The sequence below is a fragment of the Manis javanica genome, chromosome X (assembly GCF_040802235.1).
Source record: "Manis javanica isolate MJ-LG chromosome X, MJ_LKY, whole genome shotgun sequence".
In the NCBI taxonomy this organism is placed as follows: domain Eukaryota; kingdom Metazoa; phylum Chordata; class Mammalia; order Pholidota; family Manidae; genus Manis; species Manis javanica.
Window position 1 is genome coordinate 49,192,500 of NC_133174.1, and position 26,593 is coordinate 49,219,092.

Below are 26,593 nucleotides of genomic sequence, written 5' to 3' on the forward strand. Positions count from 1 at the left end.
CTTTCTCCCCCCCATGCACGCTAATCTTAATACCCATCTTCTTCTACCCTCCCCCCCTTATCACTACCTACTCATGCATCCTCCCCAGTCACTTTCCCTTTGGTACCTGTTAGTCCATTCTTGGGTTCTGTGATTCTGCTGCAGTTTTGTTCCTTCAGTTTTTCCTTCGTTCTTATACTCTACAGATGAGTGAAATCATTTGGTATTTCTCTTTCTCTGCTTGGCTTATTTCACTGAGCATAATACCCTCCAGCTCCATTGATGTTGCTGCAAATGGTAGGATTTGCCCTCTTCTTATGGCTGAGAAGTATTCCATTGTTTATATGTACCACATCTTCTTTATCCATTCATCTACTGATGGACATTTAGGTTGCTACCAATTCTTGGCTATTGTAAATAGTGCTGTGATAAACATAGGGGTGCATCTGTCTTTCTCAAACTTGATTGCTGCAATCTTAGGGTAAATTCCTAGGAGTGGAATTCCTGGATCAAATGGTAAGTCTGTTTTGAGCATTTTGATGAACCTCCATACTGCTTTTCACAATGGTTGAACTAATTTACATTCCCACCAGCAGCGTAGGAGGGTTCCCTGTTCTCCACACCTCGCCAACATTTGTTGTTTGTCTTTTGGATGTCAGCCTTCCTTACTGGTGTGAGGTGATACCTCATTGTAGTTTTAATTTGCATTTCTCTGATAATTAATGATGTGGAGCATCTTTTCATGTGTCTGTTGGCCATCTGTATTTCTTTTTTGGAGAACTGTCTGTTCAGTTCCTCTGCCCATTTTTTAATTGGGTTATTTGATTTTTGTTTGTTGAGGTGTGTGAGCTCTTTATATATTTTGGACGTCAAGCCTTTATCGGATCTGTCATTTACAAATATATTCTCCCATACTGTAGGGTTCCTTTTTGTTCTATTGACAGTGGCTTTTGCTGTACAGAAGCTTTTCAGCTTAATATAGTCCCACTTGCTCATTTTTGCTGTTGTTTTCCTTGCCTGGGGAGATATGTTCAAGAAGAGGTCACTCATGTTTATGTCTAAGACGTTTTTGCCTTTTTTTTTTCCCACGAGTTTAATGGTTTCATGACTTACATTCAGGTCTTTGATTCATTTTGAATTTACTTTTGTATATGCGGTAAGTCAATGGTCCAGTTTCATTCTCCTACATGCAGCTGTCCAGTTTTTCCAGCACCATCTGTTGAAGAGACTGTCATTTCGCCATTGTATGTCCATTGCTCCTTTATCAAATATTAATTGACCATATATGTTTGGGTTAATGTCTCGAGTCTCTAGTCTGTTCCACTGGTCTGTGGCTCTGTTCTTGTGCCAGTACCAAATTGTCTTGATTACTGTGGCTTTATAGTAGAGCTTGAAGTTGGGGAGTGAGATCCCCCCTACTTTATTCTTCTTTATCAGAATTGCTTTGGCTATTCGTGGTCTTTGGTGTTTCCATATGAATTTTTGAATTATTTGTTCCAGTTCATTGAAGAATGTTGCTGGTAATTTGATAGGGATTGCATCAAATCTGTATATTGCTTTGGGCAGGATGGCCAGTTTGACGATATTGATTCTTCCTAATCACGAGCATGGGATGAGTTTCCATTTGTTAGTGTCCCCTTTAATTTCTCTTAAGAGTGACTTGTAGTTTTCAGAGTATAGGTCATTCACTTCTTTGGTTGTATTTATTCCTAGATATTTTATTCTTTTTGATGCAATTGTGAATGGAATTGTTTTCCTGATTTCTCTTTCTATTGGTTCATTGTTAGTGGATAGGAAAGCTACAGATTTCTGTGTGTTAATTTTGTATCCTGCAACTTTGCTGTATTCTGATATCAGTTCTAGTAATTTTGGGGTGGAGTCTTTAGGGTTTTTTATGTACAATATCATGTCATCTGCAAATAGTGACAGTTTAACTTCTTCTTTACCAATCTGGATTCCTTTTATTTCTTTGTTTTGTCTGATTGCCATGGCTAGGACCTCCAGTACTATGTTAAATAGCAGTGGGGAGAGTGGGCATCCCTGTCTAGTTCCCGAACTCAGAGGAAAAGCTTTCAGCTTCTCACTGTTCAGTATAATGTTGGCTGTGGGTTCATGATATATGGCCTTTATTATGTTGAGGTACTTGCCCTCTATTCCCATTTTGCTGAGAGTTTTTATCATGAATGGATGTTGAATTTTGTCAAATGCTTTTTCAGCATCTATGGAGATGATCATGTGGTTTTTGTCTTTCTTTTTGTTGATGTGGTGGATGATGTTAATGGATTTTCGAGTGTTGTACCATCCTTGCTTCCCTGGGATGAATCCCACTTGGTCATGGTGTATGATCCTTTTGATATACTTTTGAATTCGGTTTGCTAATATTTTATTAAGTATTTTTGCATCTACATTTATCAGGGATATTGGTCTGTAATTTTCTTTTTTGGTGGGGACTTTGCCTGGTTTTGGTATTAGGGTGATGTTGGCTTCATAGAATGAGTCTGGGAGTGTTCCCTCCTCTTCTGTTTTTTGGTAAACTTTGAGGAGAATGGGTTTTATGTCTTATCTGTGTGTCTGATAAAATAATTCCGAGGTGAATCCGTCCAGCCCGAGTGCTTTTTCTTGGCTAGTTTTTTAATTACCGTTTCAATTTCTCTGCTTGTAATTGGTTTGTTTAAGTTTTGTGTTTCTTCCTTGGTCAGTCTTGGAGGGTTGTATTTTTCTAGGAAGTTGTCCAATTCTTCTAGGTTTTCCAGCTTGTTAGCATATGGGTTTTCATAGTAGTCTTTAATAATTCTTTGTATTTCTGTGGAGTCTGTTGTGATTTTTCCATTATCATTTCTGATTCTGTTGATTTGTGTTGATTCTCTTTTTCTCTGAATAAGTTTGGCTAGAGGCTTATCTATTTTGTTTATTTTCTCAAAGAACCAGCTCTTGGTTTCGTTGATTTTTGCTATTGTTTTATTCTTCTCAATTTTGTTTATTTCTTCTCTGATCTTTATTATGTCCCTCCTTCTGCTGACTTTAGGCCTCATTTGTTCTTCTTTTTCCAATTTCTATAATTGTGATGTTAGACCATTCATTTGGGATTGTTCTTCCTTCTTCAAGTGTGCCTGGATCACTGTATACTTTGCTCTTAGGACTGCTTTCGCTGCGTCCCACAGAAGTTGGGGCTTTGTGTTGTTGTTGTCATTTGTTCCTATATATTCCTTGATCTCTATTTTAATTTGTTCATTGATCCATTGATTATTTAGGAGCATGTTGTTAAGCCTCCATGTGTTTGTGAGCCTTTTTGTTTTCTTTGTAGAATTTATTTCTACTTTTATACCTTTGTGATCTGAAATATTGGTTGGTAGAATTTCAATATTTTGGATTTTGCTGAGGCTCTTTTTGTGGGCTAGTATGTGGTCTATTCTGGGGAATGTTCCATGTGTACTTTAGAAGAATGTATATCCTGTTGCTTTTAGATGTAGAGTTCTGTAGATGTCTATTAGGTCCATCTGCTCTACTGTGTTGTTCAGTGCTTCCGTGTTCTTACTTATTTTCTGCCCGGGGCATCTATCCTTTGGGGTGAGTGGTGTGTTGAAGTCTCCTAAAATGAATGCATTGCAGTCTATTTCCCCTTTTAGTTCTGTTAGTATTTGTTTCACATATGCTGGTCCTCCTGCATTGGGTGCATATATATTTAGAATGGTTATGTCTTCTTGTTGGACTGATCCCTTTATCATTACATAGTGTCCTTCTTTATCTCTCATTAGTTTCTTTGTTTTGAAGTCTATTTTGTCTGATATTAGTACTGCAACCCCTGCTTTCTTCTCGCTGTTGTTTGCCTGAAATATGTTTTTCCATACCTTGACTTTTTGTCTGTACATGTCTTTGGGTTTGAGGTGAGTTTCTTGTAAGCAGCATATAGATGGGTCTTGATTTTTTATCCATTCCATTATTCTGTGTCTTTTGATTGGTGCATTCAGTCCATTTACATTTTAGGTGATGATTGAAAGATATGTACTTATTGCCATTGCAGGCTTTAAATTCGTGGTTACCAAAGGTTCAAGATTAGCCTCTTTAGTATCTTACTGCCTAACTTAGCTCGCTTATTGAGCTGTTATATACAGTGTCTGGAGATTCTTTTCGTCTCTCCCTTCTTATTCCTCCTTCTCCATTCTTCATATGTTGGGTGTTTTGTTCTGTGCTCTTTCTAGTAGTGCTCCCATCTAGAGCAGTCCCTGTAAGGTGCCCTGTAGAGGTGGTTTGTGGGAAGCAAATTCCCTCAGCTTTTGCTTGTCTGGGAATTGTTTCATCCTGCCATCATATTTAAATAATAGTCATGCTGGATACAGTATCCTTGGTTCAAGGACCTTCTGTTTCATTGCATTAAATATATCATGCCATTGTCTTCTGGCCTGTAGGGTTTCTGTTGAGAAGTCTGATGTTAGCCTGATGGGTTTCCCTTTATAGGTGACCTTTTTCTCTCTAGGTGCTTTTAAAACTCTTTCCTTGTCCTTCATCTTTGCCATTATAATTATTGTGTGTCTTGGTGTTGTCCTCCTTGGATCCTTTCTGTTGGTGGTTCTGTGTATTTCCGTGGTCTGTTTGGTTATTTCCTCCCCCAGTATGGGGAAGTTTTCAGCAATTATTTCTTCCAAGATACTTTCCATCCCTTTTCCTCTCTCTTCTTCTTCTGGTACCCCTATAATATGGATATTGTTCCTTTTGGATTGGTCACACAGTTCTCTTAATATTGTTTCATTCCTGGAGATCTTTTTATCTCTCTCTATGTCCACTTCTATGTGTTCCTGTTCTCTGGTTTCAGTTACATCAATGGCCTCTTGCATCTTATCCATTCTGCTTATAAATCCTTCCAGAATTTGTTTCATTTCTGTGATCTCCTTTCTGGCATCTGTGATCTCCCTCTGGACTTCATCCCATTTCTCTTGCATATTTCTCTGCATCTCTGTCAGCATGTTTATGATTTTTATTTCGAATTCTTTGTCAGGAAGACTGGTTAGGTCTGTCTGCTTCTCTGGTGTCTCTGTGATCTTGGTTTGCCTGTAATTTTTTCTTTTCATGGTGATAGGAATAGTTTGCAGAGCTGGGACTAGTGAAGGCTGGAAGAACTTACCTTCTTGTTCCTTTATGGCCTTCCTCTCCTGGGAGAATAGCGACCTCTAGTGGCTTGTGCTGGGTAGCTGCACGCAGCCATGGCTTATGCTTCCTGCCCGGCTGCTATGGAGTTTATCTCTGTGTTGCTGTGGGCGTGTCCTGGCTCGGGCCACTGCTCCAAAGTGGTGGAGTTGCATTGGAGGGGGAGCGCAGGAGGCTATTTATCTCTGTAAGGGGCCTCCGTGCTCCCTGTAGCCTAGGGGATTAGAGTGCCCAGAGATCCCTGGATTCCCTACCTCTGGACTAAGTGTCCCACCCTGCCCCTTTAAAACTTCCAAAAAGCACCCACCAAAACAAAACAACAACCACAAACAAAGAAACAAAGAAAAATGGCCACTCGTTTTTCTTTATTCTCTGGCGCTAGCCTCGGGCACCCGCTCACCTGACTTGCTGCTGTGTTTCCCTGGTATTGTGGTCCCTATCCCTTTAAGACTTCCAAAAAGCACTTGCCAAATCAAAACCACAACAACAAAAAAAAAGAAAAAGAAATAAAGGTGGCCACTCGCATTTCTTTTGTTCCCTGGTGCTGGCCTCCAATACCTGCTTGCCGGTCTTGATGCCCTGTTTCCCTAGTATTGGGGTCCCTGTCCCTTTAAGACTTCCAAAAAGCACTCACCACAACAAAACAACAACAACAACAACAACAAGATGGCCGCTCGGTTTTCTTTTGTCCTCTGGTGCTGGCCTCCGGTACCCACTCACCAGTCCTGCTGCCCTGTTTCCCTAGTATCCAGGGCCCCACGCATGCACTGTGTCTGCGCTCTGGTCGTGATGGCTGGAGCTGGGTGTTCAGCAGTCCTGGGCTCCTTCTCCCTCCCGCTCAAACCTCTCTCCTCCTGACATGAGTTGGGGGGAGGGGGGCTCGGGACCCGCCAGGCCAGGGTTTGTATCTTACCCCCTTTGCGAGGCGCTGGGTTCTCGCAGGTGTGGATGTGGTCTGGATGTTGTCCTGTGTCCTTTGGTCTTTATTTTAGGAAGAGATGTCTTTGTTATATCTTCATAGATATATGTGGTTTTGGGAGGAGATTTCCACTGCTCTACTCATGCCACCATCCTGTCTCTGCCCCATATATATGTACTTCTAATTTTTCTTGTGATACATTGAGTAGATTTTAGTTACTGCAACGCAAAGAGTCCTGACCATAAAATAAAAGATAGTAAGTCACATGAAGACATGTTGGGGTAAATAAGAGGCATTAGGGAAAGAATAAAGGAAATAGGAGGTCATTTGATCATTGAGTTGTTGTAAAGCTTTTCAAAGAGGAGATAAGGATTGCCTGAAATGAGCCTCAAATTCTTTTTTTCTTGACTTGTCTTATATTCTTTAGCAATCCAATAATTGGTATCAAATTCCAGGTGTTTTCATATGAGCATGTTTACTTTTAACCTGTGTAATAAAAAGTCATCAGTAGAGATTCCAGAAGATGAATTTTTCTTTCTTTATTTTTAAAAACCTTCTCCCTTTGTTCCTCTTTTTCCTTCCCCATTTCCAACTACCACACTAGATGCGCATACATAGAGATAGTTCAGAGAAAACCAACTATTAACAGTTGATGTATACATCCAATTATCTGACTAGTGAAAACCAAACTACTACATATTTGTATTTACAGAAAGTAATTGTTTGTTGACACTTCCCTTACCTATGTGTTCTTGCATTTCAAATATAATAAAACAAGTATTTTAGGAAAATCCTTTAAAGATGCATACTTGCCTATGCCTGTGTAATAGCAATGATACTCATCCTCATTATAATTTTCCAGTAAAGGCAATTTAAGTGTGTCTTACCAGTGGGTTTCAGGCCCAGGGAAGTTCGCTATGGATTCAATGTGACCAAACAAATTAACAGCAAAACATTCTTGGGGTGAAAGGGTTATACCCAACTTTATTTCCAGGTGGCAGGTTAGTCACCAAAATCCTGTTCACTCAGAGTGAGTCTGCATGCAGCAAGCTATTCTCTGCCTCTGGGATCCTCTGCCCACACAGACATCCTCTGGGCCCCTCTGTGTGCACAGCCATCTCACACAGCCATCCTCTGGGCCCCTCTGCACACACAGCCATCCTCTGGGCTTCTCTGCCTGCACAGCCATCCCACACAGCCATCCTCTGGGCCCCTCTGCCCACAGAGCCATCCTCCAGGGCTCTCTGCCTGCACAGCCATCCTCTGGGCCTCTCTGCACATTTGTCGTGCACAGCCATCCTCTGGGCCTCTGTCCTTGGTGCTGCCACCACTCTAGCCTCTGCTATGCTTTCCTGAAGCCTTGCAATTGTGCCACCATGTCGTGCCCAGAGCACTAGGCAGAGTTCTTTATATAGAGTCAACAGCCATGTATTGCCCACAGGTGTGCACTGAGCTAGCCAACCAGAGCCAGGTGAGAATCCTGGCCACAGGAACTCTCATTTTATCCACAGTCTACAATTCCATGATTCTCTCCTCTCAATCTGTGCCCTTAGTCCAATGCAATGGTCCCTGTGCAAGGAAGCTCAAACATTGTTCTCCAGCCTCTCCAGCAAAATTCTTGCAGACACACAGGCCAGACTTGTGGCTCTGTCTCTGACCTCTGCCACTTTAGTCTTAATGTCTGGAACTGCTGCTCTGGTTACAGTTGTTGCCATAGCCCCGGTAAGATCCTATTTGGCTTCCCATCTACTTTCCTTACATCTACTACTGCCCATATCAAATCAACCCACATCTGGGTCCTTGTAACCCTCACGGGGCCCCTCAAATTCCTCCTGCAAGTAACAGATCTTCTTTCTGGGTTCTCGTTGCTTCAGCTAATGTACATGTCACCTCACATTTTGTAATCACTGCCTCAAGATGGGCTGCACTGTCAGGAAACACAGCTTTCCCATCTCTGATCCTGACAGAACAATTCCATCCACCCCTAAGTCCCACAGCCACCAGCTCAGCCTGAGTATAGGGGCGGATCATAGAGTGCTCCACGACCTGGGGAGGGAGCTGCTCCTCTCCTTGCGGAACTTTCAGCTACTGGGTCCTTATTTTCTTTACAACCACTGGGTGTGCTTTCAATACAGGAAGGGCCAGAACAACCAGCAATACGTGTTCATCCTTCCCCAGCTCCTCCATTTTGGGGGCTGATGGCACCTTTCTTTCCACTCCCCCAAGTGCCACCTCTGTTATAGTGCCTCGCAGTGATGCTAGCTCAGTCTTCAGAAGCTCTTTTTTTAAATTTTGGTATCATTAATCTACAATTACATGAGGAACATTATGTTTAGTAGACTCCCCCCATCACCAAGCCCGACCACATACTCCATTACAGTCACTGTCCATCAGTGTAGTAAGATGCAGTAGAATCACTACTTGTCTTCTCTGAGTTGTACAGCCTGCCCCATGAACCCCTACATTATACATGCTAACCATGGTGCCCCCTTTCATCCCTACCCTTATCCTTCCCTTCCAACCCGTCCTCCCCAGTCCATTTCCCTTTGGTAACTGTCAGTCCATTCTTGGGTTCTGTGAGTCTGCTGCTATTTTGCTCCTTCAGTTTTTTTCCTTGTTCTTATACTCCACAGATGAGTGAAATCACTGGATACTTGTCTTTCTCTGCCTGCCTTATTTCACTGAGCATAATACCCTCTAGCTCCATCCATGTTGTTGCAAATGGTAGGATTTGTTTTCCTCTTTGGATGAATAATATTCCATTGTATTTATGTAACACATCTTCTTTATCCATTCATCTGCTGATGGACACTTAGGTTGCTTCCATTTCTTGGCTATTGTAAGTAGTGCTGCGAAAAACATAGGGGTTCATAAGTCTTTTTCAAACTGTGCTGCTGCATTCTTAGAGTAAATTCCTAGAGGTGGAATTCCTGGGTCAAACAGTATTTCTATTTTGAGTTTTTTGAGGAACTTCCGTACTGCATTCCACAATGGTTGAACTAGTTTATGTTCCCACCAGCAGTGTAGGATGGATCCCCTTTCTCCACAACATTGCCAACATTTGTTGTTGTTTGTCTTTTGGATGGTGGCGATCCTTACAGGTGTGAGGTGATATCTCATTGTGGTTTTAATTTGCATTTCTCTGATGACTAGTGATGTGGAGCATCTTTTCATGTGTCCATTGGCTATCTTAATTTCTTCTTTGGAGAAGGGTCTGTTCAGAACTTGCGCCTATTTTGTAATTGGATTATTTACTTTTTGTTTGTTGAGGTGGGTGAACTCTTTATGTATTTTGGATATCAACCCTTTATCGGATCTGTCATTTATGAATATATTCTCCCATAGTGTAGGATGCCTTTTTGTTCTAGTGGTGGTGTCCTGTGCTGTACAGAAGCTTTTCAGCATGATATAGTCCCACTTATTATTTTTGCTTTTGTTTCCCTTGCCCAAGGAGATATGTTCATGAAGAAGTTGCTGATGTTTATGTCCAAGAAATTTTTGCCTATTTTTTTTTCTAGGAGTTTTATGGTTTCATCACTTACATTCAGGTCTTTAGTCCATTTCAAATTCACTTTTGTGTATGGGGTTAGACAATGATCCAGCTTCATTCTCTTACATGTAGCTGTCCAGTTTTACCAACACCAGCTGTTGAAGAGGCTGTCATTTCCCCATTGTATGTTCATGGCTCCTTTATCAAATATTAATTGACCATATATGTTTGAGTTAATATTTGGATTTTCTATTTTGTTCCACTCATCTTTGGGTCTGTTCTTGTGCCAGTACCAAATTGTCTTGATTACTGTGGCTATATAGTAGAGCTTGCCATTGGGAAGTGAGATCCCCCCTGCTTTATTCTTCCTTCTCAAAATGGCTTTGGTTATTTGGGGTCTTTTGTGGTTTCATATTAATTTTAAAACTATTTGCTCCAGTTCGTTGAAGAATGCTATTGTTTTTTTTGATAGAGAATGCATTGAATCTGTAGATTGCTTTAGGCAGAATGGCCATTTTGACAATATTAATTCTTCCTAGCCAACAGCATGGGATGAGTTTCCATTTGTTAGTGTCCTCTTTAATTTCTCTTAAGAGGATCCTGTAGTTTTCAGGGTATAGGTCTTTCACTTCCTTGGTTAGGTTTATTCCTAGGTATTCTTTTTGATGCAATTGTGAATGGACTTGTTTTCCTGATTTCTGTTTGTGCTAGTTCATCATTAGTGCATAGGTATGCCACAGATTACTGTGTGTTAATTTTGTATCCTGCAGCTATGCTGAATTCAGATATTAGTTCTAGTAGTTTTCGAGTAGAGTCTTCATGGTTTTTTATGTACTATATCATGTCATCTGCAAATAGTGACAATTTGACTTCTTCTTTACCAATCTGGATGCCTTGTATTTCTTTGTGTTGTCTGATTGCCATGGCTAGAACCACCAGTACTATGTTGAATAACAGTGGGGAGAGTGGGAATCCCTGTCTTGTTCCCAATTGTAGAGGAATATCTTTCAGCTTCACGCTGTTAAGTATGATGTTGGCTGTGGGTATGTCATATATGGACTTTGTTATGTTGAGGTACTTGTCCTCTATACCCATTTTGTTGAGAGTTTTTATCAGGAATGGATATTGAGTTTTCTCAAATGCTTTTTCAGTATCTATGGAGATGATCATGTGGTTTTTGTCCTTCTTTTTGTTGACGTGGTAGATGATGTTGATGGATTTTCGAATGTTGTACCATCCTTGCATCCCTGAAATGAATCCTACTTTATCATGGTGTATGATCCTCTTGATGTATTTTTGACTTCGGTTTGCTAATATTTTGTTGAGTATTTTTGCATCTATGTTCATCAGGGATATTGGTCTGTAATTTTCTTTTGTTGTGGTGTCTTTGCCTGGTTTTGGTATTAGAGTGATGCTGGCTTCATAGAATGAGTTTGAAAGTATTCCCTCCTCTTCTATTTTCTGGAAAACTTTAAGGAGAATGGGTATTATGTCTTCCCTATATGTCTGATAAAATTCACAGGTGAATCCATCTGGACTGGGGGTTTTATTCCTGGGTAGACTTTTAATTACCAATTCAATTTCATTGCTAGTAATTGGTCTATTCATATTTTGTGTTTCTTCCTTGGTCAGTCTTGGAAGGTTGTACTTTTATAGGAAGCTGTCCATTTCTTCTAGGTTTTCCAGAACGTTAGCATATAGAATTTCATAGTATTTTCTAATAATTATTTGTATTTCTGTGCAGTCCGTCATGATTTTTCCTTTCTCATTTCTGATTCCTTTAATGTGTATAGATTCTCTTTTTCTCTTAATAAGTCTGGCTAGTGCTTTGTCTGTTGTGTTTATTTTCTCAAAGAACCAGCTCTTGGTTTCATTGATTTTTTTCTATTGTTTTTTTCTTCTCTATTTTATTTATTTCATCTCTGGTCTTTATTATATCCCTCCTTCTGCTGACTTTGGGCCTCATTTGTTCTTCTTTTTCCAGTTTCAATAATTGTGACTTTAGAATATTCATTTCGGATTGTTCTTCCTTCTTTAAATAGGCCTGGATTGCTATATACTTTCCTCTTAGAACTGTGTTCGCTGCATCCCACAGAATTTGGGTGTTTGTGCTGCTGTTTTCATTTGCCTCCATATATTGCTTGATCTGTATTTTAATTTGGTCATTGATCCATTGATTATTTAGGAGCAGGTTGTTAAGCCTCCATGTGTTTGTGAGTCTTTTTGTTTTCCTTGTAGAATTTATTTCTAGTTTTATACCTTTGTGGTCTGACAAGATGGTTGGTAGAATTTCAATCTTTTGGAATTTACTGAGGCTCTTTTTGTGGCCTAGTATGTGTTCTATTCTGGAAAATGTTCCATGTGCACTTGAGAAGAATGTTTATCCTGTTGCTTTTGGGTGTAGAGTTCTGTAGATGTGTGTTAGGTCTATCTGTTCTAGTTTGTTGTTCAGTGCTTCTGTGTCCTTACTTATTTTCTGTCTGCTGTTATCTGTCCTTTGCAGTGAGTGGTGTGTTGAAGTCTCCTAGAATGAATGCATTGCATTTTATTTCCTCCTTTAATTCTGTTAGTATTTGTTTCACATATATTGGTGCTCCTGTATTGGGTGCATATATATTTATGTTTATATCCTCTTGTTGGACTGACCCCTTTATCATTATGTAATGTCCTTATTTATCTCTTGTTACTTTCTTTGTTTTGAAGTCTATTTTGTCTGATACTAGTACTGCAACACCTGCTTTTTTCTCCCTATTGTTTGAATGAGATATGTTTTTCCCTCCCTTGTCTTTTAGTCTGTGTATGTCTTTGCACTTGAGGTGAATCTCTTGTAACCAGCATATAGATGGGTCTTGCTTTTTAAACTATTCTGTTACTCTGTGTCTTTTGATTGGTACATTCAGTCCATTCACATTTACGGTGATTATTGAAAGATATGTACTTATTGCCATTGCACGCTTTAGATTCGTGGTTACCAAAGTTCCAAGGGTAGCTTCTTTACTATCTAACCCTCTAACTTAACTAGCTTTTTAAGCTATTATAAACAGAGTGTGATGATTCTTTATTTATCTCCCTTCTTAATCCTCCCCCTCCATTATTTATGTTAAGTGTTTTATTCTGTAATCTTTTGTGTTTCCTTTGACTGCTTTTGTGAATAGTTGATTTTATATTTTTGCCTTTAGTTTGTATTTGATTGGTCTGCTTTCTTCAGTGTGATTTTATTTTCTCTGGTGACATTTATTTAGCCTTAGGTGTGCTTCCATCTACAGCAGTCCCTTTAAAATATCCTGTAGAGGTGGTTTGTGGGAGGCAAATTCCCTCAACTTTTGCTTATCTGGGAACTGTTTAATCCCTCCTTCATATTTAAATGATAATCGTGCTGGATACAGTATCCTTGGCTCAAGCCCCTTCTGTTTCATTGCATTAAATATATCATGCCATTGTCTCCTGGCCTGTAAGGTTTCTGCTGAGATATCTGATAATAGCCTGATGGGTTTTCCATTGTAGGTGACCTTTTTCCTCTCTCTAGCTGCCTTTAATACTCTGTCCTTGCCTGTCATCCTTGCCATTTTAATTATTATATGTCTTGATCCTGTCCTCCTTGAGTCCCTTGTGTTGGGAGATCTGTGGGCTTCCATTGTCTGAGAGACTATTTCCTCCTCCAGGTTGGGGAAGTTTTCAGCAATTATTTGTTCAAAGACAGTTTCAATCCTTTTCTCTCTCTCTTCTTATTCTGGCACCCCTATAATGTGAATATTGTTCTGCTTGGATTGGTCACACAGTTCTCTTTATATTCTTTCATTCCTGGAAATCCTTTTATCACTCTCTGCCTCAGCTTCTCTGTATTCCTGTTCTCTGATTTCTATTCCATTAACAGCCTCTTGCACCTCATCCAGTCTGCTCTTAAGTGCTTCCAGATATTGTTTGATTTCTGTATTCTCCCTCCTAACTTGATCATTTAGCTCTTGCATATTTCTCTGCAGGTCCATCCGCATGGTTATGACCTTTATTTTGAATTCTTTTCCTGGAAGATTGGTTATATCTGTCTCCCCAGGCTCTCTCTTGGGTGTTGTCTGGGTTTTTCTGGACTGGACCAAATTCTTCTGCCTTTTCATGGTGATAGAGGTAGTTGTGGGCAGGTAGCATGTGTGTCAGCTGGGAGAACAAAGTTGCTTCCTGCTTGCTGGTTGCTCTGCCTCTCTCTGCTGCCTGTGTCTGTTCCCTGCACACCGGGAGCATCCCTTGGGGCAGCCCAGATCCCTGTGGGGAGAGACAGGCATGCCGGGTGTCATCTTCTGTGAGAACAGTGCCCCTTCGTGCCTTGCCCCTGCTTCCTCTGTCTGTGCTGGGCAGCTGCATGCTGGCAGTGTCCCTGGTACTGTTCTGGGTGGCTGCATGCTGGGAGGAGACTCAGGGTGGCTTCTGTGGATGTGGCTGCCCTCAGGCTACTGGCCACTTTAGTGGGGCTGCATGGGATGCAGAATGAATGGCATGCTGCTTTTCACTGTGAGAGGCTTCAGGGCTGTGTTGCCTCCCAGGGGGCTGGGCCACCTGGAGTTCATCAGGATTCCCAGCCTGCTGGTCCAAGTGTGTTGGGATAATTCTGTTCAGCTGTGAGGCCCCTGTCCTTTTAAGACTTTTTAAAAGCACTTGCTTTTCTTTTGTCCCAGGGGAGCCAGCTGCGGGGACCACTCGCAGATTTTACTTTTCTGTTTCTCTAATATCCAGCACACCATGCAATGTGTGTCTGTGCTCCCAGTGCAGATTACTAGGGCTGGTTATTTAGCAGTCCTGGGCTTCCACTCCCTCCCCACTCCAGCTCCTTTCCTCCTGCCAGGATGAGCACTCAGGTCTCACTGTGCCACAGCTTTTATCTTACACCCTTCATTAGGTGCTGAGTTCTTGTAGATTTAGATGTAGCCTGGCTGTTGTACTGTATCCTCTGGTCTCTCTTTTAGGAATAGTTGTATTTGTTGTATTTTCAAAAATATATATGGTTTTGGGGGGAGATTTCTGCTGCCCTACTCATGCTTCCATCTTGGCTCCTCCTTCAGCAGCTCTCTTACCTTTGGCTCAATGCTTCACAGCTAATGTTTTCATGCCACCTCTGCCTGTACTTCCTTCAGGAGTTTGTCTTTTTCCTTGAAGTCCTCTTCCTCCTTCAGAACACCTGGCAGCACTGCCATCTCATCTCTAATGGCACCTAGCTTCCAGCGCTCTCATGCTGCCTCCTCTTGCATCAATGTCATCTCCTTCTTCAGGGAATCCACAGAAGTTTGCAGCTCGTGATCTTGTGCTGCCATTTCTTGGCTCTCCTCTGTAGACATTTTTAATTCTGTGAGCAGCAGCCAACCCACAGTCTCCACTGCCTCCCGGGCACTCTGCCTATCAAAGGATCTGCTTACTATACCAAGAGCCACCCCTACTGCCTTAGGTGTCACCTCCACTTGTCTCCAGCACTGGGGTGGGTCCCAGTCCTGTAGGAGGCAAGCCACCTCAGACCACATACCCATTCACAGGTGCAGCACACTGAAGCACCCCTCCCATAAGAGCAGCCTGTCTTTTTCCTTGGTCAACAATGAACCATGCCATCTTTCGCCAATTGTCTTGCCAATGCGTTTTAGCCCCAGGCAAGTTCTCTATGGATTCAATGTGACCAAAGAAATTGACAACAAAACGTTCTTGGGGTGAAAAAGTTATACCTAACTTTATTTCCAGGTGGCAGGTCAGTTACTAAAATCCCATTCACTCAGAGTGAGTCTGCATGCAGCAAACCAGTCTCTGCCTCTGGGTTCATCTGCCAAGACAGCCATCCTCTGGGCCCCTCTGTCCACACAGCCATCCTATACGCCTCTCTGCCTGCACAGCCATCCCACACAGCGGTTTTCTGGGCCCCTCTGCCCACGCAGCCATCATCCAGGGCTCTCTGCCTGCACAGCCATCCTCTGGGCCTCCCTGCCTGTATAGACATCCTCTGGGCATCTCTACACAGTTGTCCCACACAGCCATCCTGTGGGCTTCTGTCCTCGGTGCTGCCACCACTCCATCCTGCAGCCTTGCAGATGTCACACCCAGAGCACTGGGCAGATCTCTTTGTATAAAAGAGTCATCAGCCATGTATTGCCCACAGGTGTGCAGTGAGCTAGCCAATCAGGGCCAGGTCAGAATCCTGGCAACAGGAACTCTTGTTTTATCCACAAAGTGCTAAGCCTTTCATTCTTGGAAATAATTACTTGTATTGACTGCTCTCTTTACATTTACCTTCTGATAAGAATAATTAATAATTTTAGAATTGATTGACCTTTCTATGAACAAGTTGAAGGACTCCTGCCACTTTCTTCCACTGAGTCCAGATGAGAACAATAGCAATAACAGTTTATAAAGCATATTCACATATACTCTAGGGTTCTCTAGTTCAGAATAAGTATATACAGGGCTTTCCTCAGATGAGTAAAAATGAAAGACATATATAAGCAAGTCCAGGATGTGGTGCTGAAAACTATTTTGGGAATCATAACTTAGCATCTTCAACTAATTAAATCTTGTGGCATTATATAACTGCAGTGATTCAAAAAATATATCTCCACTATCTACAGTGATGTGCATGTACATATGCTTACACATTGAGTCCTTGTCCTGAAATGACATCCAAGGCAGGTTGAAAGCCAGATGGAATGATATGATGTGTAAGAAGAAGGTACCAAAGAAGGTTCATCTGGTTATGGTGAAAGGTGTGTCATTGTTAGAACTAAAGGTAATGTTTATTTCTAAAAGAGTTAGTTGTCCAGGAAGAAAGAAGGGAGAGAGAGTTGGATTTTTTAGTTTGTGTTTACTGGTCGAGTTTCTTTTTTTAGTGTCATTCATGGCAGAAAACATATTCTGTAGAGGAGGTTCAAATCTTGTCATCTATCTGTCTCTTCATGGGTGACCATGCAGGTGCCAGCGGAGTTGCATGCTACCATATGGAGGGTAATATCAGCTAATTTGTCAAAGGCTTGTTCCAGAAAGTTGAATGTGAGGTAAAATAGAGAAGTATACTGCTCAGGAGGATGTTTAGGGTTTCTGCTCTCATTAAGAGCACCTGCAAACAGAAAATATTAAAAGCATCCAGAGAGAGAAAAAAGATCACATACAAAGGAAAACCATTCAGGTTTTCAGCAGACTTCTCAACAGAAATCTTACAGGCCAGAAGGGAGTGGCATGACATATTTAATGCAATGAAGCAGAAGGGCGTCGAACTAAGAATACTCTATCTAGCAAGATTATCATTTAAATATCATTTAAATTTGAAGCAGGGATTAAACAATTCCCAGATAAGCAAAGTTGAGGGAATTCACATCCCACAAAGTCTCTACAGTGTATTTTAAAGGGACCGCTCTAAATGGAAGTGCTTCTAGGGCTAAATATATATCATAAGAGAAAATAAAACCACAGTAAAGTAAGTAGAACAATTAGTTACTAATGAAATGTAAAATTAAATCAACTACCCACAAAGTCAATCAGGGAAACAGTACAGAATATGACACCTAATATATAAAGAGTGGAGGAGGAAGAAAAACAAGGGAGAAAAAAAGAATCTTTAGATTGTGTTTGAAATAGCATAAAAAGCAAGTTAAGTTAGACTTAGATAGTAAAGAAACTGCCCTTGAACCTTTGGTAACCATGAATATAAAGCCTGCAATGGCAGTAAGTACATATCTATTAGTAACTACCCTAAATATAAATGGACACATGCACCAATCAAAAGACACAGAGTAACAGAATGGATAAAAAAACCAAGATGAATCCATATGCTGCCTACAAGAGACTTCAAACTTAAAGACATACACACACTAAAAGTGAAGGGATGGAAATGATATTCCATGCAAATAATAGGGAGAAAAAGTAGTAGTTGCAATGCTTGTATCAGAGAAAATAGACTTCAAAACTGAGAAAGTAACAGGAGACAAGGACATTACAGAATGTTAAGGGGGTCAGTTCAAAAAGAGGATACAATCATTATAAATATTGATACACCCAACATAGGAGCATATAAATATGTGAAACAAATACTAACAGAACGAAAGCTGGAAATAGAATGCAATGCAGTTATTTTAGGAGAATTCAACACATCACTCAACCCAAGGACAAATCAACCAGACAGTAAATAAGTAAGGAGATGGAGGAATTGAACAATACATTAGAACAGATGTACCTAACAGATATCTACAGAACATTCCACCCAAGTAGGAGGATACACATTCTTCTCACTTGCACATTGCACACTTTCCAAAATAGGTCACATACTATGTCACAAAAAGGGCCTCCATAAATTCAGGATTGAATTTGTGAAAACCAGCTTCTCAGACTACAAAGGTATGAAACTAGAAATAAATTATGTGAAGAAAACAAAAATGCCCACAAACACACGGAGGCTTAACAACATGCTCCTAAATAATCAGTGGATCTATGACCAAATAAAAATAGAGATTGAGCAATATATGGAGACAAATGACAATAACAATTCAACACCACAAAATCTGTGGGACACAGCAAAGGCCGTGCTATGGGAAGTATATTGAAATACAGGCCTACATCAGGAAAGAAGAACAATCCCATATGAACAGTCGAAACTCACAATTAATGAACTAGACAAATAATAAATGAGACCTAACGTTAGTAGAAGATGGGGCATAATAAATATCAGAGCAGAAATAAAAATCGAGAAGAGTAAAACAATAGAAATAATCAATGAAACTAAGAGCTGGTTCTTTGAGAAAATAAACAAAATAGATAAACACCTAGCCAGACTTATCAGGAAAAAAAGAGTCTACACACATAACAGAATCAGAAATAAAAAAGAAAAAATCACAACACACACCATGGAAATATGAATAATTATTAGAGACTATGAAAAATTATATGCCAACAAGTTGGACGACCCAGAAGAAATGGAAAACTTTCTAGAAAAATACAACCTTTGAAGGCTGACCCAGGAAGACACAGAAACTCTGAACAGAACAATTACCAGCAATCAAATTGAATTGGTTTAAAAAAGCTACCTAAGAAAAAAACCCTGGACCAGATGGCATCAACACTGAATTCTGTCAAACATTCAGAGAAGATCTAATGCACACCTACCTTAAACTTTTCCAAAAAGTAGAAGAGGAAGGAATAATTCCAAACGCATTCTATGAGGACAGCAGAACTCTAATACCAAAACCAAAGACACCACGAAAAGAGAAAATTACACACCAATGTCTGTGATTAATATAGATGCAAAAATACTCATCAAAATATTAGCAAATCAAATTTAAAAATATATCAAAAAATCATCCATCATGATTAAGTAGGATTTATTCCAGGGATGCAAGGAGGGCACAATATTCAAAAATCCATCAACATCATACACTACATTAACAAAAAGACAAAAACCACATGATCATCTCAGTAGATGCTGAAAAAGCATTTGACAAAGTTCAACATCCATTCATGATAAAAACTCTCAACAAAAGGGGTATAGAGAGCAAGTACCTCAACATAATAAAGGCCATGTATGATAAACCCACAGCCAACATCATACTTAACAGCAAAAAGCTGAAAGCCTTTCCTCTAAGTTCATGAATAAGACAAGGTTGCCCACTCTCTTCACTTTTATTCAACATAGTCCTGGAGATCCTAGCCATGGCAATTAGACAACAAAAAGAAATAAAAGGCATCCATATTGGTAAGGAAGAAGTTAAACTGTCACAGTTTGCAGATGACATTATATTGTACATAAAAACCCTTAAGAATCCATTCCAAAATGACAAGAACTAATAACTGAATCCAGGAAAGTTACAGGTTACAAAATTAATGCACAGAAATCTGTTGCATACCTATATACTAATGATGACCTAACAGATAGAGAAATCAGGAAAACAACTCCACTTACATTTGAATCAAAAGAATAAAATACCTAGGTATAAACTTATCAAGGAGGTGAAAAACCTATTCCCTGAAAACCACAAAACACTCATGAGGGAAATTTAAAAGGACACCAGTAAATGGAAATACATCCCTTGGTCATGGATAGGAAGAATTTATATTGTCAAAATGGCCATCCTGCCAAAAGCAATCTACAAATTCAATGCAATCCCTATCAAATACCAACAGCATTGCTCAATTAACTTGAATAAATAGTTCTAAAATTCAAATGGAACTACTGAAGACCCTGAATTGCCAAAGCAACCTTGAGAATGAAGAATAAAGCTGGGGGGGTTACACTCCCCAACTTCAAGCTTTACTGTGAACCTACAGTAATCAAAACAATTTGGCACTGGCACAAGAACAGACCCATAGATCAATGGAACAGAATAGAGAGCCCAGATATAAATCCAAGCATATACTGTCTATTAATATATGATAAAGGAGCCATGCATATACAATGGGTAACTGACAGCTTCTTCAACAACTGGTGTTGGCAAACCTCAACAGCTACATGTTAGAGAATGAAACTCAATTATTGTCTAACTCTATACACAAAAGTAAAGTCAAAATGGATCAAAGACCTGTATGTAAGTCATGAAACCATAAAACTCTTAGAAGAAAGCATAGGCAAAAATCTCTTGAATATATACATGAGCAACTTTTCCTGAACACATCTCCTCAGGCATGGGAAAACAAAAGCAAAAATGATCAAATGGCACTGCATCAACCTAAAACCTTCTGTACAGCAAAGGACACCATCAGCAGAACAAAAAGGCATCCTATTCTATGGGAGAATATATTCATAAATGACATATCTGATAAGTGGTTCACATCCAAAATATATTAAGATTTCACACACCCAAAAAGCAAATAACCCAATTAAAACTGGGCAGAGGATCTGAACATACACTTCTCAAAAGAAGAAATTCAGATGGCCAACAGGCCCATGAAAACATGCTCCACATTGTTAATTATTAGTGAAGTGCAAATTAAAACCACAATGAGACATCACCTCACACCAGTTAGGATGGCTGACATGCAAAGACAAGGAACAACAAATGCTCATGAAGATGCAGAGAAAGAGTCACCCTCGTATATTTCTGGTGGGAATGTAAGTTAGTTCCACCATTGTTGAAATCAATATGGAGGTTCCTCAAAAAACTAAAAATAGAAATACTATTTGACCCAGTAATTCCTCTCCTAGGACTTTATCTGAAGAAAACAAAATCCCTAAATCAAAAAGACATATGTACTCCTATGTTTATCACAGCACTATTTACAATAGCCAAGATATGGAAGCAATCTAAGTGTCCATCAATAGATGAATGGATAAAGAAGAGGTGGTACATATACACAATGGAATACTATACAGCCATAAGAAAGAAACAGATCCTACCATTTGCAACAACATGGATGAAGCTAGAGGGTATTATGATCATTGACATAAGCCAGGTGGAGAAAGACAAGTACAAATGATTTTACTCATATGTGGAGTGTAACAACAAAGCAAAACTGAAGGAACAAAATAGGAGCAAACTCACAGACGACTCCAAGAAGGAACAAGCATTTATCAATGGGGTTGGGGAGGGTGGATGGGGAGAGAAGGAGAAGGGGGTTAAGGGGCATCATGATTAGCACACATAATGTAGGTGGGTCATGGGGAAAGCAGTATAGTATGGAGAAAACCAGTAGTGTCTCTATAGAATCTTACTATGCTGATGGACTTTGACTGCAATAGGGTATGGGGGGACTTGATTATATGGGTGAATGTTGAAACCACAATGTTGCTCATATGAAACTTTCATAAGATTGTATATCTATGATACCTTAATAAAAAACAGAAGGATAAAACAACTGTATCATCCAACACTTCTTTGGCCAATGATATCTTACCACATACCTTGACTTGAGTGATGCAGCAGGATCTGGTATCTGTTTGGATATCCCGACTAAGTATAGGAGACTTGATAGCCAATATTGATGAAAGCTGCCTTTTTGAGTTCAGAACCAGTGTTTCCTTTATAAACTGGTGGCGGGGATTATCAGGACCACTAACTTGGATGGTATTAACTTGAAGAGAGATTACATGTGGTGTCAATGTTGGGCGACAGCTCTTCTAGATCACTTTGGCATAGATTATTGGCTACTGAATTGAGTTGCTTGATTTTAGGAGTCAACATCTTGACCATATTGATAATTTGAAGTGTTGCGCTTCTCTCTGGGGCCAGCCACACTCCAGAAAGTGGTCAGGAAACACTAGCTGCTGGTCTCTCATGTAGTCTAGTATATAGCAGAAGAGGAAACCATCTTGGTCTAAAAAGAATTTTCCTTTGCTGTCCTGGATAAGGGAGAAAGATTATTTTCTCTGAACATTTCTCAGAGCAGGGATCCAGGAATGTTGTCCAAAGTAGGACAGTGGGTGATGTATACCTGTCCACCTACATCGAGTTCAATAATCTCAGGGAGATGACTGAAATCCTCACTTGGTTTAGTACAACATGATTTCTCCAGCATGGCTATATTGATTTGTGGAAGTAAACGACAGTGGTTCTAAAGTTTGCAGTATGAAGGTTCTATTTATAATCACTAATTTTCTTCATTCATATGAACTACATACCAAGAAAATCAAATAAACTATTTTTTTTGCTAATTAACTATTTCTAATCTAAGAATGGCAGCACAAAAAGTTGTACATGACTTGGGTTTGCAAAGTTTATTTAATGTTCTTCAGAATATAGAATGTATCAAATGATCACACACCTCAATTCATGGCATGTTATCACAGTCCTTGCATGAACCACTCTTTTGTCATGTTTATTTGGTTATTCCATTTTATCCTCGCATTCCATTCTCATTTCTGTCCCTGATATGTTTAGTATGTATCTTTGTGCATATGTTCTTGAGAAATGGGTTTTGTTGTTTTAAATAGATATATATGTCATTGTATTATATATTTCAGTTTTCAATTATACTTTTTCACTCTCAGCACTCTATTACTCATATCCCTGCATGTTATTATGTGTATATTTAATTCCCTGTTTCTAATTGTGGCATAATAACCTGTGGTATGCATTCATCATCTTTTACACCCTCCCAGAAAATGGCTTCCAGAATGCTTCTAAGTTTCTACTCCAACTTACACTCTTGTACAACAACTCTATAGTTGTGTGAAAGAACATTTTTAGACTATATATCTGGCAATGATATGCATATACCTAACTTGACTAAGTAATGCTCTCTAAAATGCTCTCTAAATGCTCTCTAAAACGTCTCTTGTCTATATTCCTACTTAATCATCACATTCATACCATGATTTGGCACTATCTAGACTTCTAATTGTTTTCCACTCTATTGGGTGTAAAGTGATACCTCATTGCATTATTAGAAAATTGTTTATAAAATAAAGAATATAGGCAACCATTGTAAGACCATAACTCACAACATTCTCCCTGTTCAATCATTCCTTACCTCTTACATTCTAACTCTTTCCCCTACCACCTTACTAGAACCACTGTTTCCAACATGAAATATGGCATACTCATCACATTTTTTTACTCCCTGTTCTCTTTTATCTCTGCAGCATTTAACACCATTGGTCATACTTATTCATGAAAAATCTTCCCACCCTTAGGCATGGTAGTCTTAGACATTCCTGAGTCTCTTCCTACCTCGTGATCCTTTTCAATTTCATCTCTGTCACTGTCTTCTCTCCCTTCTCAAATCATCCTAAATAATGAATGTGCAAGCCTCAGAAATGTGTTCTTCAGTCTCCAATCTCTCCCTCAGAGAACTCATCCTTTTAAGCTGTTTAAACTATTACCTTTACATGTATGATTCCCAGATCCTGGCCTCTACTTACTGAATGTCCTGGAAGCACCTTAAATTCGGCCTATTCAAAACCATGCTCATGTGAAAGTGTTTTGTAAAATTTAAGTTGTTATTAATTATTTCTGCTCTATTTTTCCAATCTAAACATGTTGGTCACATTTTCTGACTTTTTTTTTCCAGTCAGTGGTACTGCAATTTTCCGTCATCCAACCTCGAAATTTAGAAACTCTAGAAATTTAAGATCATTTTATTGACTTATTCATCATCTTCATTCATATTTCTAGTTGAAATATTTACTAACGTAGACATTATCATGTCTCTTACATACACATTGTTATCATTGCAGCTCCCTGTTCTTCATTTTGCACTAATTTATCTCCATATGTACCTGTCCATCTCTGGTTGTGATCCATTCACAACTACCATCTACCCTCCCCAAAACATCCTATATACTATTACCAGATCAGTTATAATATCACCTTCTTCTCTGTATAGAAATATTCAGTGTTTCCAGTTTGCCTATGGATAAAATCAAAACCATTTACCCTGGAGTTCAAAGCTATCTATAAGCTATTCCTTTCCTCTCTTTAATGATAACAATACCTAACACTACATAGGACTTACTATGTGCCAGCCTTGTTCTTAGACAGTGAAGTGGGTGCTATCATTATTCCATTTTGCCAGTGAGAAAACTGGTAGACAGCTTACCCAACATAGAACTAATAAGTGGCTGAGCTGGTATTCAAACTCAAGTAGTAGGACATCAGTGTCCATGTTCTTAACTACTCTTTCAACTACTCTTTCAATTCTTCTTTACATGTACAAAAATGGTGTAGTCATTGTCATCTGCCCATGATATATTCATTTTTGTTTACCTTTTCTCCTTCTGGAAAGCCTTATTCCACTGTCTTGACTTCAAGAGCAATTCAAATCCCAACTAAGGTTAGCCTTTTCCTCATATTTCTATATTAAACTTGAAAATTTCAGTTAATTTTTAATCAAATGGTTTCCTACTCTTTTACGTCATATAATAACAATAGTAGTGATAATATAAATAATAGCAATAGCTAACATTTATGAAGCACCTACTATATTTCAGTCCTTTTCTGATCCCTCTTCATGTGGTAACTTATTTAATATTTCTAATAATCCAATGAGGAAAATACTATTTCAATCCCCATTTCTCAGAGAAATAAGAAGATACACACTCCACTATAATTCCTCACTATTTCTTTTAGTCTCCACTCACTAACTTACCCTTCATATTACAACTAGAATAATTTTTCTCAAATGTAAAACTGATTATGACCCTCCTTGCACAAATACTGTCAAAGGTTTCTCAAAGTCCTCAGGAAGAAGTTCAAACATAATAAGTGCAGTACAGGAAAAGTTCCACAATTTTATCTTTGCTTTGTTCTTGGGCTTTCATTCCTACCATCTTCTCCTTTGGTACCCTCAAAATGATTCTAAACTTTAGCCACACTGAATGTGAAACCAGTTCAGCAGCCTTATTCACTTTTTCATATCCACATGCCTTAAACTTATTATTCTTTCTGTCTGCAATGTCGTCTTTTGCTCTACCTACACCCAACTTCCTTGTCCTTTTTGAGACATAACATTGTAGCTTTGAGTATATCTGAGTTTGAATCCCACCTCTGTCATTTACTGTCTGGGTAAATTTGGGCAAATTACTTACACTATCTGAGGCTCAGTTTCCCTATCCAGAAAAATAGATGTAATAAAAAATTCATAGGATGAGAATGAAAGTATATATAAAGCATATAAAATACTTAACACAATGCCTAGCATATAGTAAGTGCTTAATGGGTAGTTGTTTACATTGGGTCCCTTAGCTTTTCTTGGGGGAAGCAGTTAAAGATTTCTATCCACTGAGTTGATTATGACACTAGATATCTCATGGTGATCCATTATGATTCTTCTAAAATAAAATTCCCTCTACAACTGCCCACTCCATCCCTTCATTTTCTCATTGTTACAGTTTAGAAATATCTCTTGGAGCACTTATTACAGCACACTGTAATTGTTTATATATTTTCTGTACCAAATAACTTCTAAGATATATAGTAATCTTGCTTTTTAAAAAATCTGAGTTCCCAGCACTGTGAGCCTAGCAAGTAGTTAAGCCTACAGTAAGCAATTATTTAATGATGAGTAAACCACCATCAAGCAAATGTGATATCAGTCTCATTACTTTCATAATCCCACAGTACATAAGTAGAAATCCCTTACAGAAACCTATCTTGAATACATGTGTAAGTATATGAACAAGAAATGTAAATACACTAGATTTTGTATATTTCTAAGTGTAAAAAATCTGTTATTCATTCCCTGAAAAACCAATTAAATTATGACAGATGCCCCCCATTGTACAAAAAAATCATTTTATAACACAAGTAAGCAGCTATTAAGAAAAAGTACTGTAAAATTGTATAACCTTCTTATTTCAAGTTTTTCTTCCTTGTTGTTTTAGAGTTACTTTTGCCCAAATCAACTGTTAGTCTAAAATCCTGTGACTCACATTCAGTTTGCCGAATAAACCTGGATATTCTATTGCCTCTGATATCAGAACAGAATTTTTAGGTAAATTCTAAAGGCAAAAACTTTATTTCTGCAGGAAATCAGCAAAAGGGGAAAAGTGAGGACTAGAAATGTAGTGAATCCTCAACTGCCATCCTTCCATGGCAAAACCACAAACATATTTTAAAACACAAATAAAACTTTTGCTCTGAAATTTATCTGTAAGATGACTCCTGATAACTAGGAATCTCAAATTATTTTAAGGAAATAAAAATGGATGTAGTCGCCCCAACAATGAAAAATATCTGATTTAAAAGCATGTATGATGTGGGGGGAGGCATGGGGAAGGGCTGTACAACACAAAGAAGACAAGTAGTGATTCTATAACATCCTACTACGCTGATGGACAATGACTGCAATGGAGTATGTGGGGGGAACTTGGTGATGGGGGGAGGCTAGTAAACATAATTTTCCTCATATAAGTGTAGATTAATGACAACAAAAAAAAGAGACCCTGGTATATTATCATAACATGAAGTCAGGAAGGATATATTTCCCAAACAGGAAGACTTTTATTGTTTTGCATTTATTTGTAGTGTAAAAATCTCTTTTGCATCTAAAAATATTTAGATATGCCCCCCTTCTCCCCTCCTTCATCCCAGTGTTTCCAGTTTAGCTGGCTTGCTTAAGAAGCAGCAAAAATTTTAATTTAATCTAATAATACCTCAGTTTTTGAGGTGCTCGTTTGGGAT

The 26,593-nt window shown here is 39.0% G+C and overlaps 1 pseudogene; it reads right to left on the reverse strand.

Annotated features, from left to right (window-relative positions):
* Positions 1-16,383: 16,383 nt before the first annotated feature.
* Positions 16,384-26,593, reverse strand: part of LOC108393010 (BTB/POZ domain-containing protein KCTD12-like) — a 74,594-nt pseudogene continuing 64,384 nt past the window's right edge.